Below are 16,486 nucleotides of genomic sequence, written 5' to 3'. Positions count from 1 at the left end.
TGAACACAGCAATTTTAATTAGAAATTATTTACTTTCAAGACTTGAAATATATTAGCCCATACTTTTATGTGTTGTAGGGTTTCTGGTAAAAGGACAGATGCATTTTTATGTGTTTTCCTCTGTAACTGGGTTGGCATTTCCCTCTGATGCCTTTGAAGATGTATTTATTTTTATTTTATGTGTTTGATTGTTTTGCCTGGGTGTATGTATATATGATGTATGCATACCATGTGAATACAGCCCTTTGGAGGCCAGAAATGGCATCAGATTCCCTGAAATTGGAGTTATAAATAGCTGTGGGTTGCCACGATGGTGCTGGGAACTGAACTCAGGACCTCTGCAAGAGCAGCAAATGTTCTTAACCCCTGAGCCATGTCTCCAGCCTTTTCTATGATGCTTTTAATATTTCTTCTTTGATTTATCCTTTTGGCATCTTGACTGTGATGTGTCCTGGAGAGGTTCTCCTCTGTTCATGATATTTGGTGTTCTGCGTGTCCTTTGGACTTGAACGTCTATTTCTTTCTCTTGATTTCAAATTTTTCTGCTATTGTTTCATTGAATAGATTTATTTGTTTGTTTGTTTGTTTGTTTGTTTTGTTTTTTTGTTTGTTGTTTTTTGAGACAGGGTTTCTCTGTGTAGCTTTGCGCCTTTCCTGGAACTCACTCTATAGCCCAGGCTGGCCTCGAATTCATGGAGATCCACCTGGCTCTGCCTCCCGAGTGCTGGGATTAAAGGTGTGCACCACCACCGCCAGGCCATTGAATAGTTTTTTTTTTTTTTTCTTTCCAGGGCTAAGGACCGAACCACGGCCTTGCGCTTGCTAGGCAAGCGCTCTACCACTGAGCTAAATCCCCAACCCCATGAATAGATTTTTATATTCATTTGGTTTTTAAACTCAGTTCCTTCTGCTCCTTGATTCTTAGGTTTCATCCCTTGAACATCATAGTCTTGCTCACCTTTTTTGTTTCTGTGTTCTTTATTGGTAACTGGATATAGTAATTCCTTGACCTTGTCTTCCATCCCTGATATTCTGTTCTATTCTATTCTATTCCATTCCATGGCAAGTCTATCACTGGTGTTTTCCACTGTGTGGTGATATTTTATTTGTGCTCTAACAAATAGAGCTTGCCTGGATCAAAGGAAAAAGCCAGCCACTATATTAAACATAGAAGTCAGACAGTAGTGGCACACACCTTTCATCCTAGCATTCGGGAGGCAGAGATTCATCCACATCTCTGTGAGTTCAAGGCCACACTGGGAACAGAGGCAGGCAGTGGTGGCACACGCCTTTAATCCCAGCACTAGTTAACCATAGAGGTCTTGAGATCTGTACAGACAGACAGGAAATGATAAAGCTGGGTGGAAAGAAGAAATGATGTAGCTGGGCACAGAGAGGAAGTAAGATGGCAGGGCACAGATAGGTATGTAAGGTGTGATTATACAGGAAGTAGCTCTCTTGGGCTGAGGATTTCCTAGCAGTAAGAACTTGGGGCTGGCTTGTTCTATTCCTCTGATCTCTCAGCTTTCACCCCAATACCTCGCTCTGGGTTTTTTATTAATAAGACCATTTAGCAATTCGTGTTACACCACTGTGCTTTTTATTTGATTTTTTTCATTTACAACATTTCTACTTTTAATGAAAATCTCAATATAACTAAATGCCAGAAATAACCACAGAACATAAACTAGCCAAAAATAATAATAATAATAATAATAATAATAATAATAATAATAATGTAAAGTGTACTTTGAAGTTAAAAATCACTCATGGTAAGTGTAGAATAGCATATAAATGAGATAAAGGAAGGAGACAAAGAAAGAAAAACTACAAGGGAAGCAAGAAGCCAGGCTAAATAAAAGAAAAGGAAGAGTGGAGAAAAATATCATGGAAGGGAAGAAGGAAGAGATCTAAACAGAAAGGGGAAAGACTCTAATAACGGAAAAAGTATAAACAAGTTTGAATATAATAAAGGGAATTAAAAATGTTAAAGCTTATTTTAAAATAAGATCAAGTCAAAATACTACTAAAAGTAAAGAGAAAAAATAAAAGATGAAACAAGGGCAAGGTGTTCAGATGGCATGTGGGTGCAGTTCCTTCAGGCCCTCTACAATCAGTCTTCAAGGTCAATGCAGAGGAGAGGGCTGTTGAACACACACGAGTACTGCGTTTACATCATTTCTACACCCCCCCCCAACTCCCTCTCAGATTCATGAAGGAGGAGAGGTGAAGGAGAGAGAAAGGAGGGTCTGTATGTCTCCTGCCACTGAAAGAACACTAATCCTGGAGCCCCATGCTGAAAAACCATGACTACTAGATTGCAGCAGAGTCCACCCTGGGGCATCAGTACCCAGGCAGCTCACTCTGCAATGCACAGCTCTGTAGGGTTCTCACTTCTTTATAGCCAAGCACTCCAACAGCTCCTGGCATCACACACACAAAGACAACTTCTGTCATTTGGAGACACTGTCAATTCTTCTTCCCACCTCTTTCCTCTTCGCAGGGCTGGAGACCAAGCTCAGGGCCTTGAGCATGCTAAGTGTTCCATCACTGAGCTACATCCCCAGGCCCCAGCTGAGTTCTTCTAAGAGTATCATAAATCCAAATCCTAGGAGATTAAAGACTACATGAATGGAGTATAGCATTCCATGGCTTCTTACAAGTGAAGGTAAGTCGATTGGATAGACCTTTCTCTTGTGTCTATAACCATTTTGTTCAGCAGGAAACATTCATAGTAATAAGAATCAAGAAGAATTTAGGGAGACAATCCCTAAATGAATGAAGTGTCCAGGCAACAATAGAATGTGTCTATCCAAATATTTAAAGGGAAATGGTCCAAATGTAAAAAGCTTAAAGTTTGCAAGAAAACACTTTTTAAAAAATTAATTTAAGGAACTTTTTCAAAAGGAGCTAAAACACTCTGCTGATGTAGGCAAACACCACAAGAACTACACATAGATGAGCCTTCTCTATTTGTGGCCTACTGGTCCTGAATGCCAAGTACCACAGAGGGCTGATGCATGGATGCCCTCAAAGGTTCCATGTGTACAGGTGCCTGGAGCCACACTAAGTGACTTGCAGCTTCTCCGGTGTTCATATCTTTGATTTTGAGACCGTGTCTGGCCCTCTTACATGTTGTTCTCATGTTCTTGCCTTGATCAAGCTGCCAACCATATCCACTCTAGATTCGCTGTAGGCTGGGAAACTGTTCAGCCAAGGTTTGATTTTTTTTAATGTGACCAAAATAAGAATTTATAAGTGCTAAGATGGCACATTTTTCTGTTTGGAGTCCATCTACTTCCAGATCCATGTGCTTTTGAGCTGATAAAGTTACTTACAGCTCATTTTCTGCACAATTGCCACTAATGGTTTTGCTTAGTTACTTTTTCTCCTGAACTCCAGGCTGGGTTTGAGAAAGGGAAGCTTGGCTGGTGGGTGATATCTAGTCAAAAACAATGTCAGTGAATAAAATAAACTGCATAATAAAAGTGTTTGCAACAGAAAGAAATGGGGTCTCTTAGGGAAATGACACTGGAAAAGCCAAACTGAAACCAAACCAGCAGAAAGAGAAGGGGGAAGGTGCTGACTCTCACTGTTTCTGAGGACTTGGATGCTGAGAGCATGCTGTTTCACACTTAGAATCCGTGGTGAAGGCATCCATCTATAAAAACTAGCCAGAACCTATTTATCTTATATAACAAAAGAAGCTAGTAAGTTAGCTTCTCAAGAGTACTATTGAGGACCTTCTCTCTCTCTCTCTCTCTCTCTCTCTCTCTCTCTCTCTCTCTCTCTCTCTCTCTCTCTCTCTCTCTCTCTGCTTGATCATTACTTGGAAACTGTCAGTGTCTTTATGATCACAAAATGGTTGCTGAAGTTCAGGTATCAGCCAATGTTCAAGGCAAAATGAAGAGATGGTAAAGGCTTTCTCCTTGTGACATCTGAGACCGGTCCCATTTAATAACCTTCTTTCTTCATCTCTCTATCATCCACATCTAAGTCATCATTCTCCAGGGTTATCCCCAGCTTCTATCACCTAGGAATAAATGGGGATGCTGCTGGCTACAATGAAGTATGCGTGGGAAGGCTACTGACTAAGCTGTAGACCATGTCTGTGGCACTGATATTGCCTTGTTTGATCCTAATGATCACTTTTTTGGCTCTGATAGGAAACCCAAGCCTTGGATATATCACTCATCCAAGTGTATTTGAATCTGTTGCTCTGGATCTTTCTGAGATTTGCAGATAGATAAAGAACACAGATCTTCAGAAAATACATACCAGCATAAGGAGGGAAGCTACTTCCAATTCTGTAGAGAGTATTCCATGGGACAATCTTCCCCAAATTATGAAGGCAGACTTTCCATCACCACAGAACCAGGAATGAAAACAACATTCCAAGAGGTGTTGACAGTAGCCAAGAGCCTGTCTTGTTCTGTTTTACTTTTGTTATAACTGAACACCACAGACTGGGAAATGTATAATGAAAAAAATGTTAATTCAGTTCATGATTCTAGAAGCTAGGTGATCCATGGCCAAGGGTCCACATCTTGCAAACATGTTATTGCTGAATGCGGACCCCATGCAGGATGGATGAGGACCCTGTGCAGAATCTCAAGGTAACACAAGGTGTGACATGGTTAGACAGAGCAAGCATGCCACATAGCACTCACTTCTATAACAAAGCACGTGGATAAGTTAATCCACTGAAGACATCAGAGCCTACATGACCTGATACCTTCTATGGTGGTTTGAAAGAAAATGGCCCCTAAAAGGAGTGACACTATTGGGAGGTGTGGCCTTGTTGCAGTAGGTATGGCCATGCTGGAGGAAGTGTCACTGTAGAGGTGGGCTTTGAAGTCTCATATATGCTCAAGCCACGCCCATTGTCTCAGACCACTTCCTGTTGCTTTGTATCAAGATGTAAGGACTCTTAACTCCAGCACTATGTCTGCCTACATGCTACTTCCCACCATGACAATAATGGACTAAACCTCTGATAATGGACTAAACCTGTAAATGAATCAGCCCAATTAAATGTTCTTTTTATCAGAGTCACCATGGTCATGGCGTCTCTTCACAGCAATAGAAACTCTAAGACACCTTTCCAAAGGCTCCACTCCTAAAGACCACTGACAGGGTGCTGGGAGCTAAGTCTCTGTGGTAGCTACTCTTCTCAATTTCTGTGGCCAAATACCTGACCAAAACAACTCAAAAGAAGCTCATTTTCACTCGCAGTTTGAGGACACAATCTATCACAGTGAGGAAACATAGCAACAGGGGATGAGGTGTCCACAGACAGAAAGTAGAAAGATGAATGCTGGAGCTGAGCTCATTCCCTCTTTTTACTCTTTTTATTCATCTGGTAGCATGGCCTGTGAGATGGTACCCACCCCACACTCAGGGTGTATTTTCCCTGGGTAGTTAAATATCTTTGGAAACTTCCTCACAGATAGGCTCAGAGGTATGCCTCTCAGGGGATTCCAAATCATGTCACATTGACAATGAGGACCAACCATCATAGTCTCCAACACAGGAGACCTGAAGGAAAAGCATTCAGCAGCAGCATCACGCACTCCCTTCCTGTAGTTCTGGAACCAGAGCTGCTCTCCCTGCCTCCAAACTGCTGCTAATCCACACCCAGCAGCTAATCCACACCCAGCAGCTCCATCGTGAAGTCTGAGAGGGTGTCTTAGGGAAGGTTTCTATTACTGTGATGAAACACCATGACCAAAAACCAAGTTCGGGAGGAAAGGGTTTATTAGGCTTACACTTCAGCATTGCTGTTCATCACTGAAGGAAGTCAGGACAGGAACTCAAAGAGGGCAGGATCCTGGAGGCAGGAGCTGATGCAGAGGCCATGGAGGGGAGCTGCTTACTGGCTTGCTTCTCATGGTTTGCTCAGTCTGCTTTCTTATAGAACCCAGGACGACCAGCCCAGGGATGGCAGCACCCACCACGGGCTGGGCACTTCCCCACTGATCACTAATTGAAAAAAACGCCTTACAGCTGGATCCCACGGAGGCATTTCCTCAACCGAGGTCCTTCCTCTCTGATGACTCTAGTTTGTGTCAAGTTGAAACATAAAACCAGGCAGTACAGTGGGCAAGGCTACAGCACCTGCTGCACCACATCCTGAATGTTCATCAGTATCCTGACCTCGGGACTGAGAAGCAACAAGCCCAACCTCCCATCCTCCCCATCCTCATCTCGCGTCTCTGCCTGATTCCAGTGAATCAAGACAAGATGGTGTCAACTCAGGTACCTTCCCTCTTTCCATCAATGCCATCATTTGAGAGTACACTGTGGGAACTAAAATCAATTTTCCTTTCTATCTTATTAAGACTCCTGCCTGGGACTCATGATAAGCAACCTTATTAATTTTCTTTTGTATTTAAATGTTTCCAGAAGAAAATAATGCAGCATTCTACAAAGGTATGAAAGGCAGGTGATTGCATGCTAATTCTTTTCTCAATGCTTAGAAATGCTCTCAATTCCTATTCATCTCTACATTCCTTCCATAATCACTGTTCTGAAATGTGGGCACAACTGGGTCAGCTAAATGATTGGCACTGCTAAAATACATCCCATTATCTACAGAAAGAATTCTTAACCTTGGGACCCTTGGAAAAACTTCATGTCCTCCTTTAAATTGAAAGCAAAATTATTATATGCATATATGTCTTAATATGGAGACAGGACCCACAGATGACATTGAATTGGCTAAGGTCATATGTATCATTTTCCTAAAGTAACCATAAAAAGTCACCATAAAGGTGGTGCCTTTAAACAGCAGAGATGTATTCTCCTGGAGTTGTGAAGGTGTGAAATCAAGGTGCCAGCAAGGTCATATATGCTCCAGAAGCACCAGAAGAGAATCTTTCTTGCCTCTTCCAGCTCCTGGTTGTAGCTGACATTCCAACCTCTGCCTCCATCTTCCCATTCCTGTCTCCTTGTGTTTCTATGTGCCTCTGTCTGTCTTTAATGAAGACATTAAATTTAAGGTCTATCTATTAATGTCATTGGATTCCAGGACTATCCTAATCTAGCATCATCTCAACACCATCCTTACCTTAATTACATCTGCCAAGATTCTAATCCCAAATAAAGCCACATTCTGAGGTTCAGGATGGTTGTGAATTTTAGGGACACACATTTCAAACCACTGCAAGGATACATGACTTTAAATAGTTAAGAATGAGTGATATAGAGGATAAAATTCCGAACACCTAGTGTGACCTCCAGGGCCTGCAAGCTCTGCCCACCTCACATCTCTGACCTCATCTTCCATAGCTGTACTCCATCCTACATACTGTTCCTACTTCATTCTCAAACCACTGCCCTGCTCTGCCTCCTGCCCTCTCTGGATACCTCCTGCCCTCTCTGGATACCTCCTGCCCTCCCTGGATACCTCCTGCCCTCCCTGGATACCTCCTGCCTTCCCTGGATACCTCCCCTCAGCAGCGCTTCCATCTTCTTGCACCTTTGGTTTGCTGCAGCTGACAATTCAATCTGTGACCCTCAACCACTTTATTCCCTTCTAGGCTCCCTTGAAAACTCAGCCACTATTTCCTTCCGAAAGATTTGACAGCTGAAGCCAGCATCCCTGACCAAAACGACACCATGCACAGAACTCGAACAGTCACCAATACTTCCTTAGTTCCTTCAGGAGGCAGCGCACTCTGTGCAACCCGTTCCCTGGAGGTAGACTCTACACTGCTCTCATTTTATAGATCTCAGAAATGTGGGTATACAAGCAAGGCATCTACCTGACACTGTTTAACTAGCAATGACTTGGGATTAGAATCAAGATTCAGTGAAGTCCAGAGCCTGAGCTCTTGACCATGAAGGATAAGCTCAGCCTATCAGAGACCAGGAGAGAAGGTGTGCCTGGAACAAGGCAAAGATGGGAAGCAAGCAGAAAGTGGGATAGACCCACATCTTCCTAGGTAAGGTTTCACCTGTATGAAAGGGTTAACAGTGTCTGTGGCAGGAGTCCAGCTGGGACACTACAATGGATGAGATCTCAGAGGCAATTATATTTCCTATAATTTTGTAAGCCTTTGTTTGATGCTGGGGTTTTTGTGTGTTTTGATTTTGTGCTGCTGAAGAATAAATCCAGAGCCTTTCACAAGCAATTTGGATGTAAGAATATGTCGCTTTGGAAAGGAGGCTCTGCTTTTGTTTCCACAGAAAGCCAGAGGCTATGGATTTGTTCCAGATTAAGATACATCAGGTTTGACCAGCCAAGACCCCCTGAAAGGTCTCCAATGACACCATGGCCCAGATGATCCAACATCCAGAATGGTTTCAAGGCAACTGGCTCAGACAATACACCCTCACGGACTACTCCATAATCCTAAAATTTTCTTTGTGTCCCCACAAGATACAGCACCCCCATCCAGCAGGAAGTTGTATGAGAAGCTACACCCAAATTCCCAAATATGCCAATCTGGCTTTGGAGATGGAATTGGCTCACTCCTCTAAACCCAAGTATATTGAGAAAAAAAAAAAAAAAAAGGTTGAAAGATTCTTGTGTCCCATATCAGAAGAGCCCTCTGGTGTGGGACAGAGAAAAACCAATATTTTTATTTAAGCCAGGTTGATTATAAATACAATCTCTCTTTCTAAAGAAGAAAGGGGGATAGTATAGATAATGATAGGATGAAAGGGTAGATTAATGAACTTACTTTTAGAGAACAACTTGTTTAGAAATGCTTTACATTGCTATATTTTAGTTTATTGATACAAATTTAGAGTTAATTTTGTTATACTGTATATATATATATATGTATATATATATATATATTTCTATTCTCATTTGAGGTATTATGTTTATGTATCTCATTTAGATTGTGATGGATAATTAAGAAATACAGATTAACAATTAGTCTTCTGCCGGGCGGTGGTGGCGCACGCCTTTAATCCCAGCACTCGGGAGGCAGAGCCAGGCGGATCTCTGTGAGTTCGAGGCCAGCCTGGGCTACCAAGTGAGTTCCAGGAAAGGCGCAAAGCTACACAGAGAAACCCTGTCTCGAAAAACCAAAAAAAAAAAAAAAAAAAAAAAAAAAAAAAAAAAAAAAAAAAAAAAAACACAATTAGTCTTCTATGAGAGTCAAACTTATAATCATGTTAAGTTTTCTAGGTATACATAGATATAATTCAATTAGGTAGGTAATCTTCAAATACTTCAAAGACCTACAGAATATGGCATTTAAAATGTTTTAAAAATTTAGACTCTCTGGACAGTGAGACATCTCTGCTCCTGGCAGCACCAATTTACTTCAGAGAGGAGGATGGGCATTGAAGACACTCCATATGGAGTTTATCTTCTTGGCAAAAATAGCCATTTGGGCAAGAAACTGTTCTTGCCTGGACTGCTTGATCGACTGGACATGCAGGACCCATAGGAAGGTAACCACTGAATTTTGCTTGGCAAAATGGTCCTTCAGGTTCCTGCTTTGCAGAGGAAACTGCCAGACATTCTACAGGACACAGAGAAAAATGACTGAGAGACTCTAGGCCTGTGGGCTGAAGACAGATGTCCCAACTTTACAAAAGAACTTTGGATGACTATCCAGGCTGCCAGCTGTCTCTGTCTACTCTCACAAGACTCCTGAAAGTTGCTTGCATCCTTCTCCCATTTCTCAGGTAATATTATATCCTTCTGAGGTCTTTGATATAGTTGAAGACTACATAGTTATAATTTTCCTTAGTTATGATAAAAGATAAGTTAGATATGAAACCTTAGACTCACAAATATAGGATAGATAGGATATCTTCTTTAATTTTGCCAAATACAAATAGACTAGATATTATAAATAGACTAGATATTATAACTGTAATTCTTGTTTGATAATTGCTTTGTTATATGTAATTTTACTATGTGAAAGTTAAAACCTTCCTTTTTGAAAAAAAAAAAGAAAAGGGAAAGTGCTGTGGATCTCGCTCTGTGTAAATAAAATGCTGATTGGCCAGTAGCCAGGCAGGAAGTATAGGCAGGACAAGCAGAGAGGAGAATTCTGGGAAGTGAAAGACTGAGACAGAGAGACGCTGCCAGCCGCCACCATGAGGAGATGTTAAGATACCGGTAAGCCACAAGCCACGTGGCAACTTATAGATTAATAGAAATGGGTTAATTTAAGATACAAGAACAGTTAGCAAGAAGCCTGCCACGGCCATACAGTTTATAAGTAATATAAGTCTCTGTGTGTTTACTTGATTGGGTCTGAGTGTCTGTGGGACTGGTGGGTGAGAGAGATTTGTCCTGACTGTGGGCCAGGCAGAAACAGAAAAACTCTAGCTACAGAGAAAGGCAATACACAAATAAATAATTGGACAAGCCAGGGCAGACAGCCATGGGTACTGCTGGAAGAGTACAGCTACTCCAGATTGGCAGGAAGCAAGAGAGCAGTACCCAGACTATTCAAGGAGACAACATTTGAACTAACATGTGGTCCATGAGGGCCAAGCCAGTGAAGATGGAGAGGAAGATTCAGGGGAAACCAAGAGAAAGAGACCAAAGTAAAGTCTTAGAGCTGATTTGCTAGTGCCAGGATTTGGGGCAGGGTGAATATCAGGGATATTACTGTTTCTATAGCTCTATCTATACATGCCTGGTAGGGTTGGGAAAGGGGAATTCTGGATGCCCTGAACATTTCATTAATACTAATGAATGGAGGATGATAAAGTCAGGCAAGAATAACAGACTCAGCCTATGGTGGTTTGAAAGGAAATGGCCCCCAAAGAGAATGGCACTACTAGGAGGTGTGGCCTTTGTGGGAGTGGGTGTGGCCTTTGTTGGAGAAAGTGTGTCATTATGGAAGGAGGCTTTGAGGCCTTATATATGCTCAAGCCATGCCCAGTATCTCAGATCACTTCCTGTTGCCTTCCAGTCAAGATGTAAGGACTCTCAGCTCCTGTTCCAGCACCATGTCTGCCTGCACGCCACCATGTCACCCCATGATGATAATGGACTGAACCTCTGAACTGTAAGCCAGCCCAATTAAATGTTTTTCCTTTATAAGAGTTGCTGTGGTTATGTGTCTCTTTGCAGCAATAGAAATCCTAAGTAAGACACAGCCCAAGCCTTGCTGTCTCCGACTCTGCCCCTTTGACAAGAAACCTCTCTAACAGTGTTTGTGCTGTGTTGGGTATCTGAGCCCTTCCAGAGTTACAGGAGACAAGACAGACATGATATCTGCAGTATAGCCCAACCAACACTCTCAGGGGACAGATATGGAAGAGGACAAGAAGCTCATCTATCTTCAGAAGCCTGTGACATCACTGGAAGCTTGTGATGCAATCAGAAGCCTGGCCACCAGCCCCCATGCCTCCTACCACATCTGCTTTGCTCTCTCTTCTACAGCAAGGCTGGCCAAAATGGAATTATGACCCAGACCCTTGACCCCTCCAGGCTGCATGTGTCACCAAAAGACCTCGAGAAAGTCCTGAAGGGCATCTCAAATCTGTGTAGGGAACATTTGTCCACAGAGACTCATGACAAGGCAGAGCCCATTCTGAGTAACTAGCAGGTGTCACTATTGTTTGACAATTCTCACTGACTATGTTCTGTGAATCAGATGTCCCCAAACACTATCTAGCTTGTTAAGGGCACATTTCCTTTTATTGCACAAATAAAACACAGCTCAAGTGGCCAACTCTTTCGTTAACATGTACTCTGTGACTGGTCTTTTCTCTGAAAACAGCAATGGGCAGGATAAGGGAGTGGTAAGGCTTGAACTTCAGCTGGCTCTGTGTTTCCTTGCTGCTGAACTTCACTTATCTTTCTCACTCCACCCCTCCAAATATTCTCTCTCTGTTTCTCTCTCTGTCTCTCTGTCTCTCTGTCTCTCTGTCTCTCTGTCTCTCTCTCTCTCTCTCTCTCTCTCTCTCTCTCACACACACACACACACACACACACACACACACACGAGACACAAGGCTGTCATGTACTGTTACCTTTTACTGGGACTTTTCTGGATAAGAGAAATGGTTGGCATTGAGCCATTTCTTCCTAGCATGGGTCTCTTGTGCTGTGCCATGATCCCCCCTCAAACTCTCTTTCCACCTCCATATCTCTAAGGGGCTGTCTGCTGCCTTGGGTCCCTGGGGTCATGTCATTACATGCTGGGCCACTCAAACTCACTCTTACCTCCTTCTTTGAACCCCCTGAGCTTTTGGTCTTCAAATGCTCCTCATCAAATAGCCACACCCACCTCCTCCATAGTCATATTGTTCTTCTTCCAAAAGGCAGAAACTTGATGCTCAATTTTCTCTACTAAAAAGCAATTTATTTCATCTTGCCACCCTGTTTCACAATCTTGCCAATATCTATCTAGAAGAGCTCCACCCATGAATTCACTTTTCTCCACAGTACACTAACTTGATGCTTTTCTGAAAACAAAATAGAATAAAAACCAGGAAATTAAATCAGGGCATTGAGATGTTTTAGATGGGTGAGAGTCACATTCTATGACAAACAAATAGCTGTAGAGCATCTTTGTGTCCTGCATAAATCCTTCAAGATCTCTGGGTGAGCTAGCATCCATCTGGCCATCCAGATTCCAGCAGCACTAACCATTGCCCAAAAGTCAGGTCAGCCTGCTCTACACAGAGGAAACTTTGGCCACTGAAGCCTTGGTCACAGTAATGCTTTGGCGCCTCTCAATTTTCTCCTCCCATGGATCATCACAGCCAGTTCTCCAGAATGCACCTGTGTTCCAACATTTTGATGTTGCCTCCACTCTGAGCCCCATACACATCAATATTACCACTGATAGATTTTCAGTTACCTGCTTGGGGCAGCATTTTCTATTGCAGGATATCTGAACCCCAGAAAGAGAGAATTTTGGTCCAGAAAATGCTTTAGATAGAGCTATCTTGTGCATGGTAAGATGACAAGCAGCATCCAGAGCCCTGGCCCACCAGATGCTAGAGGTGACCTCCTGAACTGTAACAACCCAAGCCATTTCCTGACAAAGGCAAACTGTCACCCAGCTATGAAATGCCACGTTTCTGAACTTGCAGCTATCACTTGGCTCACTTGACTCTGAGGTGCTATGGAAACCTGTCTCTCAACAGCTTCAGTGCTCCAGACGGGACTATAGGATGCGGTTGCCTCTTTTGAATGTGGATGTGATGGCTCTTTTTGGTTGTCAAGTTGACTATACCTGGAATTAACTAACCCAAATGGCTGGGTGTACCTATGAGGGATTTTTTTTCTTTTTTTTTTTATTTTTATTTATTTATTTATTTATTTTTTAATTTATTTTGCAATACAATTCAGTTCTACATATCAGCCACGGATTCCCTTGTTCTCCCCCCTCCCGTCCCCCTCACCTTCCCCCCAACCCCCCCCATTCCCATCTCCTCCAGGGCAAAGCCTTCCCCACAGACTGAGGTCAACCTGGTAGACTCAGTCCAGGTAGGTCTAGTCCCCTCCTCCCAGGCCGAGCCAAACAATCCTGCATAGGCCCCAGGTTTCAAACAGCCAACTCATGCAATGAGCACAAGATCTGGTCCCACTGCCTGGATGCCTCCCAAACAGATCAAGCCAATCAACTGTCTCACCTTTTCAGAGGGCCTGATCCAGTGGGGACCCCTCAGCCATTGGTTCATAGTTCATGTGTTTCCATTCATTTGGCTATTTGTCCCTGTGCTTTATCCAACCTTGGTCTCAACAATTCTCGCTCATATAAACCCTCCTCATTCTCGCTAATTGGACTCCCAGAGATCCACCCGGGGCCTAGTCATGGATCTCTGCATCCAGATCCCTCAGTAGTTGGATGAGGTTTCTAGCACAACAATTAGGGTGTTTGGCCACCTTATGCCTGTCAGAATGGCTAAGATCAAAAACACTGAAGACACCTTATGCTGGAGAGGATGTGGAGCTAGGGGAACTCTCCTCCACTGCTGGTGGGAATGCAAGCTTGTACAACCACTTTGGAAATCAATATGGCGCTTTCTTAGAAAATTGGGAATCAATCTCCCCCAAGATCCAGCTATACCACTCTTGGGCATATACCCAAGAAATGCTCAACCACACCATAAGAGCACTTGTTCAGTTATGTTCATATCAGCATTGTTTGTAATAGCCAGAACATGGAAACAACCCAGATGCCCTTCAACTGAAGAATGGATAAACAAAATGTGGTACATATACACAATGGAATACTACTCAGCAGAGAAAAACAATGGCATCATGAGGTTTGCAGACAAATGGATGGATCTAGAAAAAATCATCCTGAGTGAGGTAACCCAGACTCAGAAAGACAAACATGGTATGTACTCACTCATAGCAGGATACTAGACATGAAACAAGGATGACTTGTCTGCTACTCACATCACCAGGGAGGCTACCTGGAAAACAGGACCCCAAGAAAGACACAGGGATCGCCCAATGACAGAGAAATGGAATGAGATCTACATGAACAGCCTGGACATGAGTGGGGGTAATGAAAGGCGAGGGTTGAGGGAAAGAGAGCTTGGGGGAGCGGGAGATCCCAGCTGGATCAACAACAGAGAGGGAGAACAAGGAATAGGAGACCATGGTAAATGAAGACCACATGAGAATAGGAAGAAGCAAAGTGCTAGAGAGGCCCACAGAAATCCACAAAGATACCCACACAACAGACTCCTGGCAATGGTCGAGAGACAGCCCGAACTGACCTACTCTGGTGATGGGGATTTTTTTTCTTAATTAAATCTTTTGAAGTGTGAAGACCCACTTTTAATCCAGATCTTTTGAGGTGAGAAGATCCACCTTTAATCTGGACCACATCTTCTGTGGGCAGCCTAGAAAAGGGAATGGAAGAAGGAAGCTTGCTTTCTTTGCCTGCTTACTCTCACTCTTGCTGACTGGCATTAGGACCTATTTCTTCAGAATTTCAGCATATACTGAAGACCAGGTGAGATGTCTAGTGTCTTAGTTGGGGTTTCTATTGCTGTGAAAAGACACCATGACAACAGCAACTCTTATAAAGAAAAACCTTTAATTGAGGTGGCTCACTCACAGTTCAAAGGTTCAGTCCATTATCATCATGGTGGGATAAGGCAGCATGAAGATAGACATGGTGCTGGAGAAGTAGCTGAGAGTCCTACATCTTGAAGGCAACAGGAAGTGAATTGTGTGTCACACTGAGTGAAGTTTGAGCAAAAGAGATCTCAAAGCCCACCACCATAGTGACACACTTCCTCCAACAAGGCCACAGTTCCTAATAGTGCCACTCCTTTTTGGGACCATTTTCTTTCAAACCACCACATCTATCCTCAAGGACTGAACAACTACTATATTCTTGTAACCTCCATTGGTAGACAGGCATTGTTGGACTAGCTGGGCCACATCCTGTAAGTTAAATCCCCTTTGCATATGTATATGTATCTGTGTGGTGTGGTGTGGTGTGTGTGTGTGTGTGTGTGTGTGTGTGTGTGTGTGTGTGTGTGTGTGTGTGTGTGGAGAGAGAGAGAGAGAGAGAGAGAGAGAGAGAGAGAGAGAGAGAGAGAGATTCATTCTATCAGTTCTGTTCCTCTAGAGAACCCCAACTAATAAAGTTGTAAAGTGTTGATTGGCACACCATCATGGTTACTTGAAAAGCCCCAAATGGCTCAACTTTAGAGTCTGGCTTCATCCTGTTCACTGAAGTCAAAACCTCTGGCTCAACATTTTTGTGTGTGTATTAGTCAGGGCTCTCTACAGGAACAAGATGGTTATATGTGCATATATGGTCTAGTTTATAAGTTATAAAAGGAGAGTCACTAGAATGCCTTATACACAGGGATCAGGCAGTCCCAGGACGGCCTCCTGCAGGCTGGCATTTGAGGGAGGTGTGTATGGAAAAGTCTTTGAGAAGCTATGAGTATTACACGAGGTGACTAGAGTAGGCACCATGATTGAATTCTAGTGGCTTTATAAAAAAAAAAAGGGGGCGAGAGATCATATACACGTGCTGTGTGTAGTGTGTGTGCATGTCTGTGTATGTAGTATGTGTGTGGTGTGTGTCTGCATGTGTGTCCAAATGTGTATGTGTATGTCCTCATGTGTGCATGTCTGTGTCCATGTCCATGTGTGGTACGTGTGTGGTGTGTGTCCAAATGTGTATGTGTATGGTATGTGCATGGTGTGTGTCTGTGTGTGTGTCCAAATGTGTGTGTGTGTGTGCATGTCTGTGTCTGTGTCCGTGTCCGTGTGTGGTACGTGTATCTCCATCTTTTCTCTTGCTGTGTAATCCTCTGTGCCCCCTCTGGATTCAGCCTGGAAGAAGACCATCAGCAGATGAGGCTGCTAGATCTTGTACCCTTAGAAACATAAGCCCCAACAAACCTTTCTGAAAAACTTAGTCTGGATTGTGTTATGGGCAACAGAAAATACTCTTTCTTCCAGGGACCTGAGGGTAGTTAAGTCGGATGAAGTCAATTATCACAGTGAGGAACTCAGGTCCCAGTCACAGTATCTGGGAATTCTAACCCTAGCTCCATACTCACTACTTTG

This window comes from Peromyscus californicus, unplaced genomic scaffold (assembly GCF_007827085.1).
Source record: "Peromyscus californicus insignis strain IS unplaced genomic scaffold, ASM782708v3 Scaffold_8__1_contigs__length_139910024, whole genome shotgun sequence".
NCBI classification, from domain to species: domain Eukaryota; kingdom Metazoa; phylum Chordata; class Mammalia; order Rodentia; family Cricetidae; genus Peromyscus; species Peromyscus californicus.
This window is presented reverse-complemented; position numbering follows the sequence as displayed.